Genomic DNA, 12262 nt, shown 5'->3' on the forward strand with positions numbered 1-12262 from the left:
ATATTGTCATCCCCTTTAAGCCATGAGGGCTTAGCTGTGCCTCGTTCTCTGGCCAGCCAACGCTTTCTCCTCAAGCAGCCTTTATATTTCCTGGTGAACCCCAAGGCTAGTTTCCCTTTGACTGCAGAGTCCAAGAAATACCACCCCTTTCCGATTCTCGTCAAGGCAAAAGGAGTTTCTTCCTTAGTGTCTAATTCTCCTAAGCATATTCAAGTTTTCCTACTGCAGTCTGCTAATTTCCAAGCAGAGTTGCCTGTAAAAATTTCCCTCTCTTAATTTGAACACATTTTCCCTTGCACCGGAGCAATGGAAACAGTCACAGGCTGCTGGCCTTCCTGGCTCGCCTTTTGAGGAAGGCTGAAAATTCGTGTTTCCTGAGAACTACAATTCCCAGAAGACATCTTATCTTCCCCCAAACCAGGAACCGAGGCCCGCTGGCTCTGTCACATCTTTCAAAAGGCTTCCTCTTCCCTACACGGTGATGACTGAGTAAGGGACGAGGCCTCCTGGAGCAAGCTGCCCAGCGCAGGCAGGCTGGGCAGGAGGAGAGCGTGCATGGGGAGAGGCAGGTCCTGCCGCTGCCATTCTGCATCCGTCTCAGCACAGCCGCTGCTCGTTCAGAGCTCCGTGCAAAGTCGGGGGAGAGCATCGTAAGGTCACTGTCTGAAGGCACTGCTTCCGCTCACATAGAACTACAAAATCCCAGGCAAAAGCAAATAGACAAAATAGAACTCCCAAAATCCCAGGCAAAAGCATGGTGTTTAAAGGGCTGGCTGGTGTTAAATGAAGTGTTTTAGGGACTGTGTGAGAATGGAAGAAATGCCCTCCTCAGCCATGTATCTCCACTAAAGTAATATTTCAGCATGTCTGTTCTTAGGAGTGCACAAAATCCTGTTTTTTAGCCCCTGATCAGGCATGTTTGTGGTACCTGCTTGAACGGACTGCTGCAATGCCAAACGCCTCGCTGGCTTCCTCCTCCCAGGGGAGCAGTCTTAGGAAAGATTTTGAGGAAGGACTTAACTCCATGGCCCTAAGCAGTCTCCGTATCGTTTCATGTGATGTGACTCAGTACCATATTTGGTCACTTAACAAGCCTTAGTGCTCCTAATTAAAACCAGTCCTTGCCCAGACTATTGCTGTGCGAGTGCTGTCTCAGTCAGTAAAGTCATTACTAGCCGTACCACCCTGAACAAACCTACTTGTGCAGGGGCTGTAATCTCCTGAAGTGATCTCTGGTTTTTGCAATCAGAAGTCAAAGGTGCTCCTTTTACGACATCCTTCTAAAGTCTGCTTTCAAAACGCTGAACGCTTAGAACTGTGTTTGGAGTCACGAGCAGCCTCCCAAAAAGCAGATAGCGGAGTACGTCATCGGCAGCTTAAAAGGTCCAAGGCTGGCATTTGCAGCGCAGAAAGGTTAGGCTTGGTTTCCAGCAAGCCAAAGGAGTTGGGTAACGAGCAGCATCATTTCTTCAGTGCTTTAAAAATGCAGTGGGACTTGGGGTGCTGTCGTGGTTTAACCCCAGCTGGCAACTCAGCACCACGCAGCCGCTCACTCACTCCCCCCACAGTGGGATGGGGGAGAGAATCGGAAGGGTAAAAGTGAGAAAACTCGTGGGTTGAGATAAAGGCAGTTTAATAGGTAAAGCAAAAGCTGCGCACACAACCAAAGCAAAACAAGGAATTCATTCACCACTTCCCATCGGCAGGCAGGTGTTCAGCCATCTCCAGGAAAGCAGGGCTCCATCACGCGTAACGGTGACTTGGGAAGACAAAACACCATAACTTTGAAAATACCCCCCCTTCCTTCTTCTTCCCCCGGCTTTCTATGCTGAGCATGACGTCATATGGTGTGGAGTACCCCTTTGGTCAGTTGGGGTCAGCTGTCCCGGCTGTGTCCCTTCCCAGCTTCTTGTGCACCCCCAGCCTACTCGCTGGTGGGGTGGGGTGAGAAGCAGAGAAGGCCATGACTGTGTGTCAGCACTGCTCAGCAGTAACTAAAACATCCCTGTATTATCAATGCTGTTTCCAGGACAAATCCAAAACATAGCCCCATACTAGCTACTATAAAGAAAATTAACTCTATCCCAGCCAAAACCAGCACAGGTGCAAATGTGAAAAGTCAGCCTGGCATTTCAAGAATACCACATTTTCCCCAGCTAAGCAAGGCAGGAGGACTTAGCTGCTCACTGATAGCGATAGTTTACTGAAATAAATAAAGACCTTTAAACAAATACTAGTACTAATACAAATACTAATGTAAATACAATAAACCTAACCCTTGTCTGTTTTTCCCCCCCTCTGGAACATACTGTTTCCAGAGGGTTTTTGCTCAGATCTCTCCCAGGGAATCTCAGCATCCCATTTCATCGCTAAATGAAGCTTCAGGAAAGCTTTGCTCTGTGACTTCAGCCTGAACCACCAGCCTGACAAAAGCTGCTGTGTCAGGAACTAGAAGATGGAAAAGAAAAGTGATTCAGAGTGGAGTTGAGACAACCTTTCAAAAACCCTGAATCAAGCACTTCTGAAGAGTTCATAAGAAATATCCCCGCTTGCCAAGAGTAAATCTGTGAAAGGTATTGCACCCCTTCCATTTATGACATTTCCCTGTCCCTCACAGGGGGAAAATAACGAAGTGCAATTAACAGAGAGCAATCAGATAATGCTCGTTTCTAATTGCTGCTGGCAGGGAAGCCTCATTGTGCTCCAATTTTGGTGAAGCAAGTTTTAGTTGCTGAAGCTCAGCCACTAACACGGCATGAACCTTTGCTCCCTCTTCCCTGAAAGGCTGTCATTTCAGTGAACATCGTATGTGATGCTGAGTATTTATATGAAATAATTAGCCAGCTGGCTATAAGTAGCTGTGCACCATGGCATGTGATGGCTGGGTGAGATGCACACAAGGAAATGCAGGTGAGCGGTGGGACCCCCACCCAGAGGGGCCATGCAAGCCGGGGCTATTTGCAAGAAAATCAATATTTGGACACCTAAATATGCCACAACCATCTTGCTCGATGATCGTGGGGAAGGAGTGTGCTCCCTCCCCAGTTTATTCTTAGAAAGCCTCCCAGGGCCAGCCATGTCCCTCTTGGGATTGGGATGCTGTATGTGCATGGCTCCCCCAGGAACAGATGGACAGCAGAAGAAAAGCAGAGGTACCCTGTCAAGACATTTTAGCAAATTTGAAATAGCTGAGTGGTTTCATACTGGATGAGCACGCTGTGTCGTGGGCCAGGCGTTTTGAGCCAGGACTTGCAATCCGGAAGCACCTTTTCCTCTGCCATCACCATGCAGCCCCTCACTTCCCTACCTCTGTTCACCCACTTCTAAAGTAATGTGAATACCCTCACAGCACAGATCTGTTAAAAATGATGATGAGAGTGGCTGGCCAGAGTCCTAGTTTTGCCTGCTTTTCTGAAAACTGCAGGGGATTTTTCCTTTCCATTTAATATGATTAGATGCAGGTATGTTACACAATTTTTTTCCCACTGCTTTGAGATAAAAAGTCACTTCTTCCTACCTTTAAAACAATAAAAATGAACTAGTTATTAAAAAAGAAGAAAAAAAAGGCCATGAGCTGCTTGCTTGCTTTTGGTCTTCAGTGTAACACTAAAGTGACGTCAGAAAGAGTAAGCGCCTCAGAGCTGGAGCGGCAATGGGCGATCTCGCACTGCTGCTGGTGTAGCTTCACCCGCTTATCTCTTAACTTCACCCATCTTGTGGGTCAACTGCCTCCAGAGGCGCTACGGTCCTCTCTGCAGGCTCCAGAAGGACTCCAGAAATAGCTGCATCTACGGTGCAGTGCTGGAAGTTCACGCTGCTGGCTGTGTCCCACAGATTAACGCCTGACCGTGGCATGTCACATCGTTTCTGGGGACTTTGCAGTGAATTTAGTTCAGACCCAGGTAAGTGTCAGCTGGCTGGAGCGGGAGTTCGCTGGGGCTGGCTCAGCAGGGCACTTGTTGGGACGAGGTTTAATTTTGGGAATTCCACTAACAGCAGGAGAAAATGTTGTGAAATTGTCCTCTCCCTCATCAGCTTAATTCCATTCCTGACTCCAAAGGGTGGTTTTGCTTTAAACACAGAAGGAACAGTGCTGGCAGGAGATAAGGGTGTTTGCATCTGGGATGGGCAGTTTGCTCACAGTTACTTAAGTCAATGCTAAATACAGACGTACAGCTGGGAATCACACCCAGCTGCAACCTTCACTTGCATAAACCAGCCTGGAGATGTTTGGTTACTGGGAGAACCCGAAGATTGGGAAACGGGTGTCTTCCGAAGCAGCTTTTCAGTTGCTGGTCGTTTGCATACGGATCTGCCTGGAGAGATGCCAGTAATGATGCCGTGACCCTAAATAAATGCCAGCCCTTCTTGTATGAGCACAGAAACCTCTGGTGTCCTCAGCTGGAAATGGGGGCTGTAGCTGTGGAGCAGATGCCGACCAAACACCTCGCACTCATGTCATTCATCTACATGCGGGAGAGCCGGAAAACTCCCAGCAATGACCTTCCTCCAGCCAACCTGAGATAAATGGGTATCCAGGTATCCATTAGGAACTGGCAGAAAGTTAAAAAACAAAGGAAGTTAAAAAATAAAGAAAGTAAAAACCAAGCAGCCCATCTCTGGGTGTGCGTTACAGGCTGCTGTACGTGATATTTATAATTAAATTGCTGAAGAACCGGTTCTGGTTTAGGTTTATGTTCCCTCAGTAAGTGTGACAGAGGGTAAAACAGGGTAGTCTGGCACTTCACGGACACTTTCATTTAAAGGTTTAATAATGACTGACACCTCTGAGAGCTGATGCCAGCTGAGAGAGTGCAAAAACTGGATGAAATGCAAAAATTTTCAATGCTTTTCCTTTAATGTTTTCCTCTGTTGAAAGAGGACCTGATGGATTAGCCAGGCAAATGGGCGTTGCGGTACACGTAGGTAAATACTGTGCTGCTCGGCACGTTGATCCCAAACCTCAGATACACTCTTGTGTCCAGTTATTTCCTTGAAAATGATTTCCATGTGAAGGCGACTCATCCTGTATTGTACACTTGGGTATCGTTGCTGAGCATGCTGTGATTTGTAATACTCTGGTCTTCCCAGATTTATGCAAGGAATTAAAGGAAGGTGAGAATATATGCCCAGCAGTGCTCTTCTGAGGTCTGTGCAGCTCACACGTTGGTGAGTATAAATAGAAACGATTGCATGGACTCTGCTGGGGTTTTGAATGCAAGATTTTGTGTTTCTTTAATTTTTTTTTTTTTCCACTTGTTCTTCCTTTTTCAGTTTTCGTCCTATGGCAAAGCCTGGTTTTACATGTTTTACTTGGACTGTGCAAAATGACTGGGAGTCTGGAGTGAAAAAAGAGGAATAGAGAATTATGCTACTGGTTTTAGTGGAGGGCTTGAGCAAACTGGGAGCAGAGTACTGGGGAACTGGAACTGATGGCAGCTTTGGGTTCGGTTTAAACTCTGGAAAGGCAGTGCACAGCATTTGTTATTGCCTTCTTGCATGTCTGCTTGTCAAAGAGTAAAATAACTTTTTTGAGACTAGCTTTATGCTTCCTGATAGATTTTCTGAAGGAAAAATAAAACCTTTCCAGCGTGTCTTCTGTTAGGGGGTGGCATCTGCTCCAGCCTGCGTTTTCCTCCTGTGTGTCTGCACGCCTTTGCTGTGAGGTGCCGCGGGGCGTCTGGTCCTTCCCTGGGGGACTTGCTGGTCACCTCAGACCACTGCATTCCGCTGTGCCGGCTGCTGCTCCTTCTGCCTCCCCTGCAGAGCCTGTGGGTTTTTCCAGCTCATGGTGTCTCGAAACTTTCATGATTCGTTCAACCCCATTTTTTCTCCTGTTGCGATCCATCAAATGGGCCATGACATAAAAATCCTCTTTCCTCCGGCCACCCTGCCCGTGGGCTACCAGCAAGGTGGTGTGTGCAGCATCGCGCAGGAGACGGAGCGGTGGCAGGAGGGAACAGAGCCAACCTGGCTGTTAAGCTGCATGGCCCCAGCACGGGGACTTCAGAGGAAGCACTCGCTACTGAGCACGTTAAGGAGCAAAGTCTGAGAGCTGCCTCCAGCTTGGCACCATCTCCTCTTCTCTGGAGCACTGAACAAACTCCTCTGAGTGAGTCATCTTCTGATTTACATGAGCCAGAAGCTGGGGAGACACTAATGCAACGATAATCGTGGTAGAACTCTGGCTGTCCGTCACCAGGAAGATGGAGGTGAAGTGGTATACGATGTATTAGGCCAGTTTTCTAACAAAGTTTTGAACAGGAAAGTTTTGAAAGTTATAACAGAGCTCAGATAAAAAAGAAAACAAAAAGTAAAAGCAGCTACATTACTAGTTGCTGTGAGAGAAGTGGGTGTCTCAGCAGGACTGTAGGCGAATTCGGAGCATTTAAGATCAGAAGCAGCAACTCCCTTATCTTGTCCGACCATCTCTCTACCAGATGCAGTTGCAGTTTGCCTGGATATTTGTAAGTTTTTAAGTATGAAAGCCAGAATAAACTATTCTGATCATCTGGTCTGACCTGCAGTGTCAGGCAAGCCACAGGATTTATAGTTTCCTTGAACAAGTGTAGCCTTTGGAAGGAAAAAAACTCCAGTCTTTGATAAAGGTATTTTTAACGATGATGATTCTACTTCACCTGATGATGGACTGTTTCACTGTCTGGATTTGTGTGAAATCCAGCTTTGCCTGGTTCAGATTCTGACATTCAGGTGACATCCAAGAAAGCGTTTTCACTTCACAAGAGTAACTTTCCAATAGTATAAACAAGGATCCGAGGAACCAGAAAAGTAGCATATTGCAAAAGCATGCAAAAAAGCTGATTCATGTGATAATAAAAATTAAAGTGATGAGCTAATTTTGAGCATTTTAATAGCATGAGTGAACAAAGCCAGAGTTTAAATGAAAATATTCAGAACTAATACTTCCAGTAGCTATAGGCACATGTAAGCCTGACAGAGTTGTTTTAGATGCAGAGCATAACTGGAATACACAGAGCTAGCACCAAGCAAAAATGAGAATATAGAGAAAAATACACTATTTAAAAAAATGCACCTATAGAAAGATATGTGTGCTATAGAGAGAGATTTTGTAGTGCCCTCTCTATATGGGATCATATGCAGTCAGAACAGCAATAAAGAGAAAATGGTGTTTGCTAAAGCTAACAAGGAAAAGAAACTCAGGAGAAACAATATGGAACATTGTGAAAGAAGCAAACAGTGGTTCAGAGGATGAGATTTTTGCATATACTTAATTAAAACAGAGGGGAAAAAGAAAATAAAGTGAGAAGGTTGGAGCAGTGCTGGATCCAGAGACATGAGAGCAACGCAGAGTTGGTGGTGTGCTGGGTAGCACAGGGTATCTCAGCACTATACAAGAAAAGAAAGTGAGATTTACACCAGATAAAACCAACTTAAAATTATGCAATGACTAGCACATTTCCTACCCCCCCCTTGAAGCCTACTTTAAAAATAAAACATTAGGAGGAACTTCAACTCAGAAACTGTTGCTTTTAATTTAAACAAGTGAACATGCGCACCTAGAGAGAGAAAACCAGGGGAAAATGATTCAGAGAGTAGGTACATAAGCAGAACAATGTTATGTCTAGAACAGATCAAGAAATTGCACTAAAACTGGAAAAAATGCAGTCGCTTCAGTTACAGCACGCCCGCCTAGCCCTGCAATGAGTAAAACACATGTTGCAGAGGCATCAACCAGCCTCAACTCCGGCTGATCCATCCTCAGCTGGGCTGAGTCACAGGTATAAAGGCCAGCAAAGGGCTCGTTGGGAAGAAGGGTGGTGGTGCTTTCCTGGTTGGGGGGCTGGAGAGGGTTGCAGGAAGCCTGGAGGCTTTAGGGGAAGGAAGTCTGGGGATGAGTGACCGGGGGTTCTGTGCGAAAGCGAGAAGATGTTGGGGAGGAAGGGCTGGCCGAGACTTGGAAGTTGTTTCTGTTGAAGAAACAGGCTGGCGGGCAGCGAAAGGGGAAGGAGGTGCCGGCCATGTGGCAATGGCACCGCGAGCTGCAGTGGCACTGTGAGTATCTGCCAGGGGAGCGAGGCCGATGGAGCAAGTTTGGGCTGCGTGTGGGGTAGGGGCCATGCTGTGCTCCATGCAGAGCTCGGGGGTTTAAATGCAGCCCCAGGAAGGGCTCCCTGACTCTGAGCTGGGGAGTTACTTTTGGTTTGGGAAGTGCTAAACCGTTCTCGGGGCTTGAGTGGCGAGGGTGGAAGTTGGTGGCAGCTCTGGGCTCTGTGGAGGAGCCTCGGTGCGGCCAGCATGATGCAGCACAAGGGGTGCTGGTGCGATGGCTGCCAATGCTGACGCCTGCCTGCAAGGGGCAGGGAAGAAATACAGAGCTGAAGAGGCATTAGGCAAAGTTGCAGCAGGCTGTAAGGCTGCGCAGGGGCATTTGCTGCTCTCTTGAGGATGGAGATATCGGTGTGGTGGTTTCCTTGGCTGAGGAGATGGTGACAAGATCCTATTAAATATGTGAAATTCTGAGATGCCAAATGATGAAAAGCACAACCCTGTTCCCCAGAGCAGTGCATCGGGGTGGTACCACGCAGCCGGGGTGGTGGTGGAGCATAGACCCTTACCCCAGCAGGGCAGGAAGCCTGTGCAAGAGGGGAGATGCCCAAAGCCCTCCGTTATCAGGAAGCTAAAGATCTTTCAGGCTTATGCTAATATAATCTATTTCCTCGAGAAAAATCCTGCATCCCAAAGTAAGCTGCAAGGAGGTGTCTTGGGATTTTTCTAAAAGAGGTGTTGTTCCCCCACGACACCAGCAGGAAAAGCCCCTGACGAGCATCCTGCAGCTCAGCGAGCAGGTTACATCTGGTGCGGGTTGAGTCACAGGAACAGAGAGTTTTGACATTGCTAGGAAAAAAAAAAAAAACGGCGCCTACTGATGGCTGTCACAGGAAAGACTTGCTCCTTTCAGCGCCTTGGTGCTGCAAAATACACTTTATACAAAACAAAGGTCTCTTCTCAGGAGTTTGAATGGCTGTTCTTAGCTATTGACAAGCTTGGAGTTAGCAAAATAGGTTCTTCTTTCTTTTCTACAAGCATAATAAACATAAATGTACTATGATAGAGCCAATGGAATACAGTAAGTTCTTACACAGGTAAATTTGTTTAATTTTGTTCCCAGACAACAGTGACAAAGGAACGCTGCAGTGAATGCCTTACAATGATAGAGTTTGAGTAGGGAGAGGAAATTGGATCCTGTTTCTGAAAGGGGAGAGAGAGTGAGGCTTTGTGAATGAAGAACAAATCTGAAAGGTGCTGCTTCTTCCCTCTGTTTATGCTCAAATATCAATACAGGGAATAACAGTGGAAGCTGCAGCTGGAGAGGGCACTAGGGGTCACCACTGTCTTATCTATGTCATCTGGATTTAATTCTGAAGTAAGATAAATAACATGATAGAAACCAAAGCCAGGCTATTCTGATTTTTTTTTTTTTTTTTTTTTTTTGGTGGGCCAGACAGCTTGCATTTCATTTCTTCGTTTTCTCTTCCTGCCTGCCTTCTGTCTGTCTCTCCCTTAAAACAAACCCCAGGGAAGCCTGTGGGACGCAGCCAGGGAGGATGCTGTAGAAGCAGGGGAGTTGCATCAGAATTCCCTATGCAGCTCCCATTTATTTAGAGCAAAGGTTAGGCAAATCACAAACGCTAAGTAAGTCAGGCAGAATCACATAACAGCCTTGGCATGTTTCTGCAAGTACCGCAGAGCAAACTGATTACTGTAATGAATAGGACCCTTGTATTCCAGAGTGTAACTCCTGATACGTTTTGCTCTGCCTGACCAACAATCCCATGTCTGAAGATCTTTGTCCCCCTATTTTTCCCCCAAACGGCTAAGTATCTCTGACATCTCATGAAACTGCATCTGATATCTGCATTAGAAGGAGGATTGAGTGTCTGGGTTGTGAAGAGAGTTGCAAATCCTCTTCTCTGAGCCTTTTTTTGACCTCGTGTCTCGGAAGCAACCATTGGTGTGGGCTGAATTTATTGTCTGAGTGCTGGACTAGTGCATTTTAAGGTGGGATGCAAGGTGTCTAGGGAGAAAAAGTATTTTTTTTACTGAGGCAGATGATTTGTCTAGAGACAGATAGCCAGGCTTTCAGGCATACAAGACCTGATGAAGAGGTTGTACCCCCTGACAGCCTGCCTTTTTTAGCTATAGTACTTGATCTTGCAAGATACGGATTCCCTTTTCTCTGCAGATAAATTATGGTATGGTAAATTGTGGTGTTTCTTGTTGCATGATATTGCAGAAGTTGAAATTTCATGTGAACTCGAAACCCAACTGGACAATTTATTGAAAGAAATAGCTGCCAGGCACTGTAAAATTGCAAAGAAAGCACTTCTGGCTCGGAAAGTCCCTTGCTAGCAAATCCCTGGAGACAGGGAGAGCCCCGGAGAAGTTTCCCCATAACCCGTTTGCGTACTCCTTCCTAAGCATCAGTTATAACTCACTTGGGATGGCATCCTGGGATCAGATGGTGTTTAGCCTGACCTGGCACACAAGAGAACACGGGAACGGATATATGTTCTTTGATCATCTCAGCGATGATAAAGCTGCTTGGAGTGTGTTACTATACAGGCTGTTTCTGGAGAAGTGTGCAGGCAAATCCAGACTCGTAGCCCAAGCTAGTGTAAGCACACGCAGGACACGTCTGTCTGTGCTGCTTGCTTCTGCCAGCTCCAGGCCTGGCCATCAGCTGCATGTTAGCTCAGAGCTAGTTCAATGTCAGCTCAGGTATATGTGGGCTGCAGTCGCACTAACATCCAAAGGTGGGGGAGTTCTTCGGCTCCTTATTTTAGGATTTTATGTAACATCCAGCTTATATAAGCCTTTGTCTGTTAACAAAATGGGTGGAGCGTGTCTTGCTTAGATTCCTTGCTAAAGAAACGCTTGTTACTTAACTCTTAACTCAAGTGCTCATTTCATACTTTAAGACTATTTTAGTTAGTTCCTTTCCTGTTGCCAGTAAGAAAGTACCGACTTGACAACCTGTTATGGACAAATGATAAAATGTGTAATTCACCATTTAATGAACTTCATCTTAGAATACATTAGCAACAGTGCTGCTGAGGTAGACAAGGAAAAACCGAGGCATACCCCAAACCCTGGTCCCAGGTTGCATCTTGCTTTCTTCTTGCCCCCTCCTGGCAGGAGACAGTTTGGGGGTGCTGGTAGGGGAGGAAGGATGGTTTGGCCTTTCCAGGATGGGTTGCCCTGCAGGACATGCCTGGGTACCCGGTGGTGCTAGCAAAACCCTCATCTTCAGCACAGCCAGGGTTACGCCCAGCATTGGTTCCCAGGCGGAGGGAAAGGGGAGGGGGGCAGCAGCACTGAGCGCCCTGTGGCTGGTGTCCCCATCCCAAAGCTGCTTTGGATCCCAGGGAGGTTACACTGGTCCCTGTGGTTAACTACATGCCTTTCCAGATCAGGGCTTCAGTTCTCCAGCAGATAAAGGTGGGTCGTATCCCGCTGTGTGGGAATGGTAAGGCATTAAAAGCTGCCAGGTGCCCAGATCCTGTGGTAAGGAGGACCATGTAAATTGTTTTCCGATGGACTTGTTGAGCTCACTCAAACCTGGCATTCATTTTACTGTAGGGCTTTAAATAGAAAGACAGTGTGTGTCTTAGCTTAACACCATAAGGAGACGGTTTGCACTTTCTCTTTCCTCCAGATACTGTGCTTCATATACTGACGTGCCTGGCATTCCTTTAAGTTTTGTGAATTGCTGCGAAAACCGTCCTTTTTATTTCCCCCCCCTTTTTTTCCCCTTAAAGCTGTGCATTGCCCTGCAGCCCTGCCCCTGCCCCTCCACCGCTGCCCGCTGCGGCCTCGGCAGCTGCGGGCTGCACGGGCCAGCTGCCACACGGTGGCATCCAGGTATCTGCGGAATGATGTGCCAGGGAGGAAACGGGTGGGAGGGTTTGGGTTTGTGTTTTTCCTGCCCAAAAGCAAGTTTGCAATACAAGAAATAATGCATTGTTTTAGCTCTGAGGCCCGTTTCTGTCCCCTGAGGCTCTTAAGGGGTGGCACAGATCGCAGATGCACTGCCGCAGGGAAGATCAAGCTAGAAGTGGTATCTCATGTTTTATTCCATACTTTTTTAATTTAATTTTTTTTATTTATTTACTGATTTCATTCACCCCCCTCGAGAGGAGGAAAAAAACCCCAACCAAACCCAAACAGCGAGAGCTTTTTTTTTTGTTTCCATGGGAATTCTGTGAGAGGGGGAGAGCGT

The 12262-nt window shown here is 46.8% G+C and overlaps 1 long non-coding RNA gene across 1 annotated transcript; it reads left to right on the forward strand.

Moving 5' to 3' along the window:
* The first annotated feature begins 5037 nt into the window (after positions 1-5037).
* Positions 5038-5594, forward strand: LOC143161581 (uncharacterized). The gene is made up of 2 exons (XR_012995558.1): positions 5038-5169; positions 5275-5594. It is a non-coding gene; the product is annotated as an uncharacterized LOC143161581 (long non-coding RNA).
* Positions 5595-12262: the final 6668 nt, after the last annotated feature.

This window comes from Aptenodytes patagonicus, chromosome 6 (genome assembly GCF_965638725.1).
Source record: "Aptenodytes patagonicus chromosome 6, bAptPat1.pri.cur, whole genome shotgun sequence".
Taxonomy (NCBI): Eukaryota; Metazoa; Chordata; class Aves; order Sphenisciformes; family Spheniscidae; genus Aptenodytes; species Aptenodytes patagonicus.